The sequence below is a fragment of the Triplophysa dalaica genome, chromosome 3, assembly GCF_015846415.1.
Source record: "Triplophysa dalaica isolate WHDGS20190420 chromosome 3, ASM1584641v1, whole genome shotgun sequence".
NCBI classification, from domain to species: Eukaryota; Metazoa; Chordata; class Actinopteri; order Cypriniformes; family Nemacheilidae; genus Triplophysa; species Triplophysa dalaica.
The window spans coordinates 28,913,260-28,929,477 of record NC_079544.1 but is presented as its reverse complement, the minus strand read 5'-3'; the positions used below and the strand labels follow the sequence as shown (position 1 = coordinate 28,929,477).

Below are 16,218 nucleotides of genomic sequence, written 5' to 3'. Positions count from 1 at the left end.
CTTTGGACTCTGATTGAACAAGCACTTGTGTCTGTGTCAAACTTTGTCTCCTGGATCCAGAAACTCTGTGTGTTCCATCGACTAGACTCTTCAACCATAGAATATTGTTAGACAAGGGGACATAAGAAGTTTACATTCTTTCAGGGGGGCTGCATGTTTTTTACTGAGGAAGTGAAGTTGATGCTATTGTTACTGTTTATTGCTAAAAGGGAAAGCTTATGAATTCAAGTGCACTGAGAGGGGGACCGAACTATCAGAACAGCCTGAGAAGCGGAAACTCACTGATATGATATGGGTGGGACCTCTTCACACACACACTCTAAGCGGGGAATGAATCACAATGGACCTGGTCAGCTTTACCAATAAGAGCGTTTCAGAAGGAGGGACCTTTGAAATTAGAAACCAGAACATCCATAGTTAAACACCCAAAAAACATCACTAAAGCCTCTAAAACAGCAAAAGAATGGCTCCTTTAATGTTGTCCCGTAGCACTTTCTACTGGAGTAAGAACCACATTAAGCACTGTTGTGTTTTGTCATATTATTTCATTTTTTTTTGTTTAAACCTAAACGTAAATTCAAATAAATGGACCATTAAGTGAAACAGGATTGCATTTATTTGACTGAGTGACGCAGCAAGAACTCTGCTGTCCAATTTCTAATATAACTGGTCTGCATCCTCATGAGTTTAAACTCCCGAGTCTGATCTTGTCAAGTCCATTCTAGTAAGGACACAAGTCCATTCTTTGCGTTCTTGGAATCGAGAAACAGCCAATGTGTGCTCGGCAAGACCGTTTTGTCCTTGAGTGCCACCAAGTGGTGTTTTCTAAAGCAACTCCTGGCATGTGAACCAAAGCGGCGATCTCATTGGTCGATCAGTCTTTAACACAGTGCGTCAAACCAAAAAAAAAAGCCTTTAGCCTGGTTCAGACAGCCAGAGACTTTGTCGCTGTGTGTCGTTTGTCTCTTGCTATCAGATGAATTGAAGGCATTGCATCCAGTAAGTGACGAGAGACGGATGACGTGAGCTCCACTGCTTTACTCCTATTGGTAATCACTAGCGAAAGTCGCTTATCATTTGCATAGAGTTCAACAATTCTCAAATTTTGTCACTTGACTCCTGTCGCTGGACACGACCACTTCCTGTCGACAATGGTCACTGTTGGTCGTGTCGCTGAAAGTCAACAGCTCTCCACTGAATGAATGAGATCGCGTCGCTCTGCCGCTGCTAGTTTCTGACGGTCTGAAAGGGGTGTGAGAAGGGGCGGTTCATTTACACTTTTATGTCTGATGTTTTGCGCGTCGATGTGCACACCGACATTGGCGCCCTTTGTTCAGTCACAAGGAATTAAACTTCAGCGATAAGCGTGCACAGCTGCATAGATATAAGAGCTCTAAAAGCAATGATAAGCGCTCTCTAATGGAGAGAAATGATGTCATATTGATCTGCGCCGCATCTGTGGTTCCAGCATGTTCGTCTAAAAGCAGAGATCTGATGGTGATATTTTAGAAGATGTTCACTGGACAAACTTTAGAACCGCTGAACCCAAAAAGTGATTAAACACAACAAGACTCAGCTCATTTTACATTCCTGACCCGATTCACACACAAACGCCTGAAGGACGGCAGCGGTCATTCAAGTCACAAATTCCCTTACACATCATCTCATCTGATTTACACCTAGCCAATGCCAGATGTGCTCTTTATGTGTAAATACACATTTCAAACAGTATCATAAGTAATATAACAGCAGTAAACTGTTAAATTCTAGTTTTTTTGTTAGTGTTACAAACCCAAGATTCTATGAATTGAGTAATATTTGGATTAGCCATGCATTAATATTGAGAAATTATAGCACATATGGCAGCACACATTCACATACAAAAACAATTGTGTCATAAAAAACATTACAAATATATTTGACAAAGTAAGTGGTGAAGAGGAATCAGAACCAAATCTTTTTTTAATTAATTTTTTCTTCAAAGTGGTGTAGTGATTTTAGCTGCATGTTAAAATAAGGATGAGTTTAACTCACCAAAATAAGATTATCCACCAGATCTATCAAGATCACATGCATGAAATTAGTTATTTAAAACGTCAATTTCAGTCAAGGAATTAGTTTAGTTCAAAGGAAAATACGTATAATAATTGTCATTACACATACATATTTTACAATTCTAATTAGCAGTATAGTGATAAAAATCCTATATGCATTCGTCCAACAAATGCATTGATGATTTATACACTAACGTTATCTCATGACCATAACGTGACTTTACCGAACAGAATTAAGAGCAGAGGTAGCATAGATCAAAACACAGTTTAAGTGACCCGTTTGTGAGTGTGAACACAGAGAACCCATCATAAATGCCTTTATGGTTTTTATTAAACCCTACTCTACATGGTAAACATAATGACGACAAACAAATACATGAAACACAAACGCGCCAGGAAGCACAGAGAGAGAGGGAGAGTGAGAATGAGAGTGAGTGAGAGGGCATTGCCGCGAGGCAGGTTAAAACATGTCTGAAAACCAATAAAATCATCTTTAACAAAGAGGCACGCTCTTAACGCAGCTACTCTATATTTAGAGATGGATACTTGCAATCTCGGTGTTGGACCAATATCCGTATGCGCGTGGACGGAAATCTTGAATGGTTTCAGAATGCAGTCCTGTTGAAACACTGAGTTTGGGTTCTGAGTCCAAAGTTCCATGGCCAAACCCAAATAGCAAAATTGATGTGGCCCAGATCTGGCTCACATTAGACACATTCATCAGGCCCACTGTTGGCATGGAATGATGGCACTTGAGGGTTCCGCCCTTGTTTGCCAGATATCAACCAAAAGAAAGCCTTAGCAATGCCATATGTCCGCCAAACACAGAACAAATAAAGCAGATCTGGCCCAAATCTGGGCAACAGTAAATTTAATTTTGGCCCAGATTTGGCCCAGATCCAACACCTTGCTCCGGCCCACATACAGCATGGAATGATGGCACTTTGGTGGTTCACTCCTGTTCGCCATGTCTCACACACAAGAAAGCCTTAGCAATGCCACATGTCAGCCAAACACAAAACAAATGAAGCAGATCTGGCCCAAATCTTAAGAATGCTTTAGCATGAACAATTGTATTGAAAAGATTACGAAATGCCGAAAAAATCACTGTCAAGTAAAGTAAGCTAATGCTAATACGTCTGCATAACAATATAATAAACACAAACATACAAAACTTACTCTGGAAAATGTTAAGATAAGTTACAACAGATAATTCAGAAGCATTTTTTGAAAACAACTGCTTAATTTATTAATATTGCCAAAAACAAACATTGCATGATTACACATCCAAAACTGGGAAGCAATCTGAATATGCAAAAAAGAACAATAACAATTAAAACAAATAAAACACAAAAATGGTGTTAAGTCATCTTATAAGACTATTAATTAGACAGGAACCATCCAAATACACGTTTTAATGAACTCCTTGACTGGGCCCATCAGCTCCATGGCAGTCTTGCGGGCCTTTTAAGGAATACACAAATAAAATAAATTGTTGACACACACAATTTAGAAATTAAACGATTTAATGCATGTTTAAAATTCTTTAACAGAATGGTTAAACATTAAATAAATTTCATCCTAGATAGATTTCACCATGTGTACAAATCCCTAATATGGTGACAGATTCTAACATGGTGTGTGTCACTAAACAGTACATTTAAACTGATGTTTTTAAAAAAAATTCAAAATATTTTCTAAAATTTTAAACAATAAATATAGTTTGATTCAAATTGCTTAAACACAACTTTTCTGAACTATGGCTCCACTTCTCAAAACTTCATACACAATACCACCAAATATGGATACAAAATGTCACATACTTCTTGCAAAAGCATACATAAATAGATTTATGTAGCCTTTTTGTTTTCTTGATTTTCTTTTAAATCTATGGCATGTCAAAAGCGCTTTTAATAAAATACAATTTTATTAATTATTTTAAATTAAGAGAAAACCTCTCGCACTCGATTCTACCACATTAATAACAGATATAGGAAATTATAAACAATAACAGACATACATATTAACGTGAAATAGTTAATAGTTAATAGAAATATTAAGTGTATAGATTGATCAACGTTCTAAGATCATCATCATCAGCATCAGAGTTGAGAGCCACATTTATAAAAAAGAACACACTATGAGTGAATAGTTTAACTGACTCAGACTCAATTAACACTTTTAGTGTGTAAATAATTAAACAAACTGAAATATTTCATACAAACCATTTTATTATTATATTTTAAATTGTTTAATTACAAGTGCTGCTTGATGTCATTCAGAATTGCGATCTTAGTATAAAACAAACAAAAGTGTTTTTAAGTATATCCAGAATTATGCCGCAGTAATTTTATTTAACACTTCAATTTCACACAAAATGTATGAAATATTTGTATACATAATAGAAATGCAGGGGGGTAAAAATATTTCTCAAAACACAGATTTGATTTCTTAGTGAACCAATTACAAGAGCTTGCAAACATGACTGTTGGATGTAGGTTATCATAAAATAAGTATTCCATTTAAATTGCTGTATTCCTCAAATAAAACAAAAGAGCTGTAAGAGTAGAATAATTTGTGTTATGTAGAGAATTGTGTTCAGAATTTTGCAAAATGTTTGTTTTACAGTGACAAGCTGAATTTAGGCATGTAATCTGCTTTTAGTTTGACATACTTGGTCTAAAGATTAGGTATTTGAGTGACTGTTTCATATTTAAGCCTCAAGTACCACATTTTGTTTTGTGGTAAAAAAGTTGACTTTGTCCTAATAAATGGTTTAATGCACACCTTAAAGCCAATCAAAGACCATATTACTATGTTAATTATTACAGATATAGCACAAAAACAATGTAACTGCCTTACGTGTATCTTGGGCACTCCTCCGTTTCTCTCTTTCGCGTCTCCCACCATCACGGTCACCAGCCAGGTGAAGCCATTTTTTAATATATAATTCTATTTCTTGGTCAGTGGCCGTCGATGTTAGTATGTTCTTTCTGACAGTTCCTAAAAAACAGAATCAATAAAAACGTAACAATGAGACTATATATTATAAATAAAGCACTCAAGGCCACACATAATGTTGTTAATGCTGTAATTTGCTGTTACACCACCAAAGGTTTTGATTATATCAAGAAAAAAAACAGCTAGTGAAAACTGAAAAAAAAGTTAGAATAATTATATATTTAAGGAAAACAAATCATAACTGTAATATTACTGCAAAAAAGCCATAGGACCAAGTTACAAATTAATTGTAAAATTCTTTCTGTGGATCAGACTGCAAACAAAATACCCTTTTTGGATGTGCTTTGCATTCATGTTTTAGGATGTTTTCATAATACACTTTATTAAGGTGAATACTAAATTTAATTTTAATGAATTACGCCACATTTAGCATTTGGGAACACTGCTGGAACCCAATTTTGTCTATATAGTTGGGAAAACAGAGCTCTGTGTCCCACAAAATTAAGGCTACGTTGCTACTTTTATGAAGAAGCACGCGGATGGTGGGGATGAGGTAGAGGAAATGGGGTTCATGTGGAGATCTGGAAAATGTAGGATTGCATTCCTCATTTTTCCCCCACCACATTTAAATATGCTTATAAAACTGTCTTTATCCAAGTTAGCGGCTACATAAATTGATTAACATGGTGCAAGCACATTAGAAATGATAAATTGTGACAATCGACTACAATTTGTGTGTCTTCTAATAAAAAAAATGCATAGTCTATGTAGTAGAGTAGGCGGGGCGAGACCGTGGTTCGAGTCCGGTGAGTAATTGTGAATTAGCGCCAGCTGTGCGCACACCGGGCTCGAATCACGTAGGAGATGGGAGCATAAAAGGAACGAGCGACCGGACCGTCGAAGAGAGAGGACCGGGCCCGAACTTATGTTATGTTTGTATTTATATTATGTTTTGTTCGCCGGCGGTCGTCCGTCAGGGGCCGCCGGCTGTTATATTACTTTATTAAATGTTTAAATGTTTGCCGGTTCCCGCCTCCTAAATGGCCAAACCATTTAATTTCACCTCCAAAACTCTCTCAGACCAACAAAATATTTCAAATATGTTTTAAAATAAACCAACATAACACTGTCAACAATTTTCATTCAGAAAATATACATATTATTTATAAAACACTGCCCTTAAAAAACTGGGAGCATTACATAAATTATGAACTTTTATTTTTAAGCTTTTTAAGTTTAAATATTTTTTCACATAAAACATAGTAACAAAATATGTTATTATAGAATAAAAACAAATTATTTTTACTTTATTTACATCAGTACATGTCATGTTTATTTACATGTCAGTAGATGGCATGTGTACATTGTACTGTACTGGAATGTGTGGTTCATATGTCATATGAAGGCTAATCTTGTTAATGTTGTTTTTAACCAAAATGCTGTTGGTGCAATGGTTGAGTGATCCAGATTTTGTTTGCACCCTTTGTGAAGAAAGAATGAGCAATGGTTTTCAACATGGTCAACCTTGAACCTTGCTAAAACAGAACTGCTTGTAATCCCGGACAACACAAAGTTTCATCACAATTTATCCATTCATCTGGGCTCATCAACAATCACATCTTCCTGAACGGCCAGAAACCTGGGAGTTGTGATCGATGATCAGCTTAACTTCACTGATCAGGTTTCACTAACCCCACCAGTAAAAAACAAAAACAACCCCAAAAAATAAAAATAAACAAACTAAAAGGGCAGAACCTGACAGAAGATTCAGCTCAAAATACCCCACTGATCATTTACAGTTATTCTGAATTGCTAACATTCATCTCCATTCTCATAGCTAAATGTCCAGTGGTCTAAACCCATTCCTTCACTCTTTTGGCAAAACCTTAAACAAGTTTAGAACTCTTTTTGCACAGAGGTCTGTGCGACCCTCCAAACATGTTTCTGGCAGTGCTCCTCCTTTTCTCTTTCTTCTACAAAGAAGCAGATGTCACATATTTGGGACATTACAATTGGGCCACTATAGCTCAAACCCACATGTTAGGTTCACATTTAGATTACAAATTGCTGTGAGTACAGCATCTTTGCCAAAAAAGGCCCACATCTGTCTTGCTATATTTGGGCCATATTTGCTACTTTACATGTGGGACACTTAAGGTTCACGTCCACTTTGTCCGGGCCACAAGAAGACCTGAAGTGCCACATCATTGGCTGAAGTGGCCCACATACGTTTGATATCTGGGAATGGGACTGCCCAGGGGGGAGCCCCAAGCGGGGTGTCCCTTGGATTGTCCTCCGCGTCCTCTTTCTTTCCCTTCCAATTCCTAATTCAAAAAAGGTATCTACCTCGAAGTGGATCGGTGATGGTGTTTTAAATGCATACCTGCCCTGCCCCCAGACGGTCTTTGGGCCAACGCCATGAAAGTGTGATTGACAGAGAAAGTTCCTTTGTTTCTCATGGCGCCTCTGACAGGATGGTCAGTTTGCATTTAATGCCTAAACTAAGTTATGGACATAGTATGGTTTTATAACAGTATACTCATTATATAGGGAATTCGGAGAGTTGTAGTTACATATGAAACATGCAAGGCATTGAACTGTGAATCATTCCAATGTTTGAATACATCAAATGAACCCTAAATCAAAACTTGTATATTCAAGAGTTACAGAGTACTTAAAATGGCATGAGCGCCAACCAAGACATTTACAGAAAAGGATAGTTTAAATCAAATAAAGTCCCTTTCTGTCAGAGAAGTTCTCTGCTTTGTCTCATCTCTTACTTAACATCTGAGGCTGAAACTTATCACCAATGCTATGAAGCTAAGGAGTCGTAAATATCCTACAGAGGAACCAAATGGTCATCACACTCTCTGTGAGAGTTCAAAAGACCAAAACCAGACCCATGGAGCCATGCTTGCTATGGTCTTATGATGATGGTATCTAGAAACCAGGACAAAAGGGGGTGAGGGGGTTTAATTGCTTTCCTCTTAATGCTCCAGTCACTACAGTGGTTTTCCCCATACAAATATAATGGACGTGTGCTAGATATTAATTTCACAGTTATTTCCAAAAAAATGCATATAAATGATATAGTGAAATAAGGTTTTAATTCATCCAACATCTGTGGGTTGGCTTTTTATGAAAACAATGGGTAGACTGAGACACGATCATGTGCTTTTTGTCTTCTTTGTCAAAGTAATTGTTGACTGATTTTCACAGTCTCTTCATGAGCTTGATTTGTAGATTTACTTGTTGTCAGTTCCGCAGGAAAGTTTGATTGTTGCAGATTGTCTGCCATTCTCCCTACATTGACACAGTGGACGTGAGCGCACTGGTGACGTGTGATGTCAGCGTGAACAGGGTGCATAGTGGTGTCCAAAATACGTCGGCTGAAAATGTTTTCATGACCAGTCACATCATTCGGCCAGAATGTTTTGATTTGGTGAACGTTTCTTGGTTCTACTCCTTTCACAGACAAAATGTAATTATAAAAATATTATTTTTATACCAGATGATTCCTTTAAGCTATCCAAACTGGCAGAGTGCATCGAGGACATAAAACATTGGATGACTAGTAATTTCCTCCTTTTAAACTCTAGCAAAACAGAAATATTACTTATAGCACCAAAATCAAGTAAACAGAATATCTCCGATTACACCCTGCTAATTGAAAGCTGCACTGTTACTCCAAAAATAACAGTTAAAGACCTAGGCGTTATATTAGACGGCAACCTGTCATTTAAAAATCACATCTCAAATATCACAAAAACAGCCTTCTTCCACCTTAGAAATGTTGCCAAATTACGAAATAGTTTGTGTGTTGCAGACGCAGAAAAGCTTATTCATGCATTTGTGACCAAAGAAAATACGATCACATGACCCCAGTTTTATCATCGCTTCACTGGCTACCCATTAAGTATCATATTGATTTTAAAATTCTTTTAATTACTTACAAAGCCCTGAATAGCCATCCCGAGGTAGGAAGAAGTTCCACCATGTCCAGACGACCGACAGATGCCCATCCCCAATTGAGATTACGCCAGCTACAGCTGCAGACTGACTGACCATCCCAGCTCCATCTAAGGCCAAGAGAAATATGCCCATCGGATCATCCCAGCTCAGACCACTACATCCCCAACCAAGAGCAAAGACGGACTATTTGTCTTATTAATGCTGAAGTTACACTATTTGGTATTAAATGCTAAACTTAAATCACATGTCAGCAGTTTGAGTGCAGCTATGACACATCAGAGGGGATCTGGCCCTCCCGGTTGAGCCTGGTTTCTCCCGAGGTTTTTTTCTCCATTAATCAATCATTGGAGTTTGGGTTCCTCGCCACAGCAGGGCAGTGTTGGCCTGCTCACCGAGAGACTGCATTCATTCATTTATTTATTTAATTAGAAATTAGATATTATTTATTAGAATGATCTTACTCGTTGTATAAACACCATGCACTGTGCTGTGTTTTAACTTTTCTGTTTTTCCTGTTTGCCCCTGTAAAGCTGCTTTGAAACAATACACATTGTGAAAAGCGCTATATAAATAAACTTGAATTGAATTAACGAAGCTGCATAAACAACATATCAGGCATTAAATGAAACATCTCATTTGTGCATTAATTGCTCTCGTATTTAATATGAGTGTATTATTAAAGAAAGTGAATATACATAACCTGTGCTCGCTTTTCTTTCTGTCGCGTCTCCCATCAGAGGCTTTGCTGAAGTGACGGTCCTGCATGTAATTCTCTAAACGGCCACAAGATGGAAATCGGTGAATCCGATGTAAGAAAACATATTCCTGATGAAGGAAAATGTATTAAAAATCGGGAAAATTATCGGGAAAACGATCAATCTCTACACTTAATTAAACTTTTTTACAGTCCAGGCACTTAATCGCATTGCAATCTCTAGCAAAGTATCCTCTCTCCTCGCATTTGTAGCACTGATACACTGGGCAATCTTTCATGATGTGATCAGGGAACATGCACAGCCGGCAGGTTTTAATCTGATGTTTGTCACCCTGAAGAACTGCTGCCATCAGCTGTTTCCAGCTTAGTGCTGTACCGGAGAGAGACAACTTCTTTGGGGAACCAGATTTTACAAACCTCTTACTGTCTTCAACGTTCGTGCCTGGATACATACGTCTTCTTATTTCAGTTATTGGGGTAACAACCCACCCTTCAAGTTTATTTAAAATTTCTCGATCGTCTATGTACGCGGGCAGGTGCATAAACAAGACGACATAGTCTCTATTTTGTAGTCTCTTTACTTGGCAGTTCACTTCCTTTATCCTTATTTCCTCTTCCAGCAAGTCAACATCATCCACGTTTTCTAAAGTCACCTCATATTCTTTGTTCTGTTTAGGCGAAAAGCAAAAGCTGACCTCCCAAGCTCGCTGCATAAAGAAAGCGGCCAAAAGGCCACTAGAGTAAAATACTAAAGCTTACAGCATCTGGTATTCCCAGCTGGTCTCCGCTTCATGTACTGACCAGGCCCGACCCTGCTTGGCTTCCAAGATCAGGCCTGCTCAGGGTGGTGTGGCCATAAGCGAAAGCTGTCCACCAGAGCTCGCCACAAAGAAAGCGATATATAGTTTTTAATTAAGGGGTTGCTATTGAAACACTGTGTGGTGTGTATCACAAATCGTGTGAATTACTTTGCATCAGTATTGTGTACCTTTCAGTAATAAAACTGTACAGATCAGACCATGAACAAACCATGAACACGTTGTCAGGGTTCTGCCTCATCATGTCTTATATTTCTTGGTCTTGTGGCAGAACCAGGACGGGATCCCTTGTTTCTTGTAGAGAGAGAGGTTTTTGGGCCTCTTTGAACACCATACTCTCTCTCTGAGTCTCGTCTGTGTTTCCCCCCTTTTGTCTCACTATTTCCTGCTAATTAATTATGCCCCAAACCTGTCCACTATTGATTATTCTCACTATTTATTGACCTTGTCTTTATTGTCCTGGGCTGGTTCATTGTCCTTTGTTGATTGTCCTTTGTTGTTTGTTTCATGTTTGTAAGTTTAGTCTTCTGTAGTATGTAAAGTGTTTTAGTGTAGTCCTGTTAGTTTAGTTAGTCTTCGTTCCTGTTGCTGTTAGTGCCCTTTATGTTATGTTGTTTTACCCCCTCGTGGGCTTTTGTTTCCTGTTTGTATTTATTATTAAATTACCCACTGTCTGCGTCTAGGTCCTCTGTCCTCACCTCACACCGAACCCTTGCACACTTAAAACGGGCAAGACATCTTATCAAAAAACAAAACAAAACAAAAAAAAATGTACAGAATCCCAGAACCTAGAACGTATATGTTTTAGCGTTTTTTATTGATTGTTCTGAATGTAATCTGGGCGGAATCTTTGACAAACAATCTTAATTATCTCAGCTGTTTAATCAAAATGATGCATTTGTGAAGAAACCTACAAACATCGACGGAGTGATAAAAAAACGAACAAATGAAGATAGAAGAATACGGTTTATTTTCTTTAAAAGCTGAGACTCTGTTCTTTCATTTGAGATATTGTTTGTCCATATATTCTTTACACAAAATTTACTGTGAGCCATTAAAGTTGGGTGAAAATGTTAAAAAACGCTGGTGTAGGCTGGCATTTTTTTTAAAGAGGCTGGCGGGAAAAGAGTTAAAGTGGTATACTGGACTGAGGAAATCATTCAGAATTCAGAATGGGCATGTGGGGGAAGTGTGGTCTGGGTGTGGTGGGTATGCTGGGTAAAGCAACGGGTGGGCTTGGCCCCGGTAGTGCTGCTTCCAGCTCTTATTGATTATTGATATTGATGATTATCAGTACATGATAATACAGTTTTTACAGTAATCTGCATATACACTGTAACAGTGTAAAACGTTACTTGTGTATTATTATTGTTTAGCCTTGGGCGGTTGCACAAAAATGGGTATCTGGGTTAGGTGTGAGGCCCGGAGGAGCCACTGGAGGGCACTAGTGCATGATGGCTATGAGTTATAAGGGGGGAAAAAACCCATGAAGAGGAAGGCAGCAGGTAGAAGGAAACCTCATGGTTAGCCTTTGTGCTACCTGCTAACCAGTGGAATTCTGATTGGGAGGATAAAGGACTTATGATTAGCAGTCATTATGATCAGTGGACCTGCACAACTTTTGAGGTGACATTGCCTAATTTCACCTGGGCCTTCATTCTGGACTGTTGGATTGTATTCATTGCATCGCTCTCTAAGTGACTTGGTGGACTTGGACGCATCTCATCACCATCACCATATCTTCACAAACAAAAGAGGACTGGACTTTGATGTGGGGTTCGTTTGTTAGCACATTCGTGCTGTGATCAGTGCTGTCTGTTTCAGTGTATCGTTGGTGGTTGGAGGGATTCTATATATATATATATATGCCCTTAGAAATAAAAGGAATATTTCTTTGAATGAAGTGGTTTTATGGTCAGTATCAGTCGAATTTCTGTTGAACCCCCTCAGAGTAACACCTTATAAAAAGAAGGGAATGTTACAACACTTTGTCTAATTTAAAATGTTGTCCTCATTTTGTGCATTCTGAAATACATATTTTGCATCTCTCTGACTTCATCAAGATGTTTAGCTCAACTTTGGTAACATTAATTTAAGTTAGCAGGAAATTGCTTCTAATTAGCAGCCTGCAGCCATGTGGGGTCGGAGTTCAGGCAGGATTCATTGCGTGTTATCACACTAAAGCAGTTTACAAAACCATAAATATGTTGCTAAATTGTACTATTATATTATAGAATACAGTGTATTGAGATGTTAGACCCTGATGTTGGACTGTCTTTGACACTTGTGCTTGCAGGAACATGACACTACAAGTGATTTTAAAATGGTGTTATTGGTATCAGCCATATTTTGATAGTTGAAGTCTATTGATTTGTTGTTTTTAACTGAGCATCTTTAAAGCTTAGAACAGCTTGGAAAGTTAGTTTTATGAAAGTAGTTTGTTAAGTTTCCACATAAGCTATATCAATATATTTTATCATTAATCTACAAGATGAAAGATTTTATTAATGTCTGCCAGTTTGTTTCTAAAACTATCATTTTTTTAAAACTTTAGTCCTCATTTAAAAATTCAGTTTTGAAGTGGCATAAATGGCAAAAGGAAAAAACTAGATTACTTTTTGGTTTGGTTTGTAGGTTCAAAGCTGTCACCGGAGTCGCCTCCAGAAACTTAGAGCCCATCACAACACCTGTGAAAAACAATACAGGATGGCTTACCAAAAATTGCAAATGATGAAAGGGAAAAGACAATATTTTTATACCAGAGCATGAAAAAACCAAGGTTAGCTTTATTACACCATCATTCAGTTGCAAGGTCCGTCTTTTTAGCATTTCTTTACCTTTTCAGACAGTCTTTTTCAGTTACACTTGGGTGCGATTGATATTGGTCCGAAATTTCAGTCCCAGAAGCTGTAGTCCATAGATGATATTTAATAAATTGACCGATCAATTCACTTCATAATACATAAATATGTCGCCAGAAGCCACGTGGATTACTTTTGTATTGCTTGTATCTGCTTTTTCAACTTCGTGCCGGATCTCCAGCTTGAGTCGTTCGACTGCAGAATTTTTTTTTTACTTTAAAAAAGCACTTTTAAAAAGCTTCCTGATGTCAATTCTAGTTCACAAGTACACCTTCCAATGTTATGAGAGGAACACAACTATCACTCTCAGCCAACCAAACATTACTAGCCAATCAGAATTAAAATGGGGCGGGTCTTGGTTGCAGGAGTGGAGACGTCACATTATAGAGTAGCAAGCAAACACTCGGCAGGATGGAGAGTAAGTTTATAAAGCCTGAACTGGCTGGTGCACTATTTCTCGCATAATTAATATGTATACTACTATTGCATTTGTTAAAGTGCTATACCGTCAAGTTAACCTGTAACCTGTATTTTCTATTATAGTATTGAGTTTCTTAGATGAAATAGTACATTGAAGTTAGTTATAGGTCTTATACACTTCTCTCATAGCAAAGGCTATGAGCCTCATGGGTCAAGCACCAAGCAGAACCGTTAGGCATGTGCTTAGCCTTACACGTACACTTTGCAGACTATACTTTATTGCACAAAGTCACGAACACTTGTGTGTTCAGTAATCTTTGTATATTTTGGGCTACATTAAGCAAGGAAGGTTTTAGTAAATGACAAATATGATATGTTTTTGCCTGCTTAAAGGAAAATCTATATTTTTTGTTTTAAGAACTTCAAAAGGGTCTCACCACCGTTAAGTCCTACCGTAGTAAACCTGACATATAATCGTGGCAGGTTAAGACCTAAGTAGGATAAAATGGTGGCGACTCAGAAAGAGGATGGACTAATAAAAAAGGTGATATCATGTGAAACTTGATTGGTAGAAGGTGATGTCAGGTGAAACATGATTGGTTAACACTGAAAAACAACTTGAGGTTACTGTATAAAAGATGGAGTCAGATGTGTGTTGGACGTCTTCAGATGAACTCTGTATGTGTCAGTACCCTGGTGAGCACGTGCTTGTGTTGTCTCTGTGCTGTGTCCTGTTACGTGTGTTGATGTCTAGCAGCTGCACTCATCACTCCCTCGTTACCCTCAGTGCCTACACCTGGTGTCCGGTTATTTTCACCCTTACTTAATCCCCACCACTTCTCACTCCCGTTGTGCTCTCGTCTACTCTAGTTTGTCACGCACGCTACTTGTTAGTAGATCTAGCCTAGCCTAGCCTAGCCTAGCCTAGCCTAGCCTAGCCTAGCCTAGCCTAGCCTAGCCTAGCCTAGCCTAGCCTAGCCTAGCCTAGCCTAGCCTAGCCTAGCCTAGCCAGTCAAGTCGATTTCTTATTTGTTTATCTAGTTTTGTCTTGTTAAGTCGTGTCTTGTGAAATTTCCTGTCTGCTCGTTCTCCCGTTATCCTGTGGATTATTTACTCCTGCAGTCATTTCCTGTTCCCTACCTGCTACGTGGATTCTCTGCCGTGGCCGCTTCTCCCCTGTCTACTGGGCTGCTCCTCTCTCCTCCCGGGACTTGAACCATAAGATCTCCCTCCTGTGTAAGAACTTTTGCACACTGTCGGAGTGTTCATCTTGTGGAAGCTCGTCTCCTTACCATCTATCAAGCAGCTGAGCGGGGACACTCTTCATCCAGTCGCTGGCGCTGCCGTATGCTGGGTTTCCCAGTTGGCCTCTTAGCCAGCGCGGAGGACTACGGTCTTGGCTTTATTCAAGTCGCTGGCGCTGCCGTATGCTGGGTTTCCCAGTTGGCCTCGCAGCCAGAGACTCTGCCTTGAATTCCTATAGACCGTCTGCCAACCTGCCTCTAATAAACTATCTTACCTGCTATTGAATCCGTGTGTTTCTACCATCCTGACAGTATGTCTCTCTTTGCTTTCTCAAGCAAATAAAAATTGAAACTCTTAAAACCTGGCTCCTTGGTCTTCGTGATTTCATTCTACATTGGGTGATCGATTTTGCCCCAACAGATGCTACATAATAAAGTATATTTGTGATTTTGCAGTGAAAATGCTGATTTTAAATATGTCTATCTTAAAGGGGCGTTCCACTACACACGTGTCTTTTAAGTAGACTTAAAGTTACGTATATTCAAATTTTATTTTTATTGTCTGTGTAACATTTGACCAGTCATTTACCAGTCAAGTATTGCAAATGAGCACATCACAACATGAAATACACATCACAGTAATGTAGCTTACGTCTGTTAATACGGTGGCGTATTGCTGCTACGTATATTTTATTTTTTCCACTCGATTATGTTGTTGAAACAAGATCATATGTTATTAAAACGAAATACAATGTCGTTAAAACAATATATTTTCTCGTTTTGCCAAGGTCTTAATAAGGTCAGCATGGATTTTGGGACTTTTCTTTGGAATCGTGGGGTTTCAGATAAAGAATTTAAAAAATGAAGCTTGACGAGGTATATCCTCTGAATTGTGTTAATGCACACTGCATGCAGATTTACGGATTTGTAATAAGATGACATAAATAAATAGTATATCAGTTCAAAATGGTAAAATATAACTAATTTTGTACGTTGCATGTCTTTGAGAGTTTCGTTTATGACGTGGGATTTACTGTACAAACAAAACTTAACATACAAATAGGCTATATTAAACAATCTAAACAAACAGTAAAGTTTAGATTCTCATCTAAGAAAGAAATATATGTCAGTGATATTGAGACACAAGAAGAAATACAAACACCACAAGAACAA

The 16,218-nt window shown here is 38.3% G+C and overlaps 1 long non-coding RNA gene across 2 annotated transcripts; it reads right to left on the bottom strand.

Moving 5' to 3' along the window:
• Positions 1-3,319: 3,319 nt before the first annotated feature.
• LOC130417874 (uncharacterized) lies at positions 3,320-15,419 on the bottom strand. Of its 2 annotated transcripts, XR_008906231.1 has the most exons (6): positions 14,942-15,419; positions 13,136-13,207; positions 9,688-9,812; positions 8,969-9,094; positions 4,917-5,057; positions 3,320-3,518 (listed from the first exon to the last, which is right to left on the bottom strand). It is a non-coding gene; the product is annotated as an uncharacterized LOC130417874 (long non-coding RNA). The 2 variants fall into 2 exon arrangements; XR_008906230.1 differs by having other exon boundaries at positions 8,969-9,812.
• Positions 15,420-16,218: the final 799 nt, after the last annotated feature.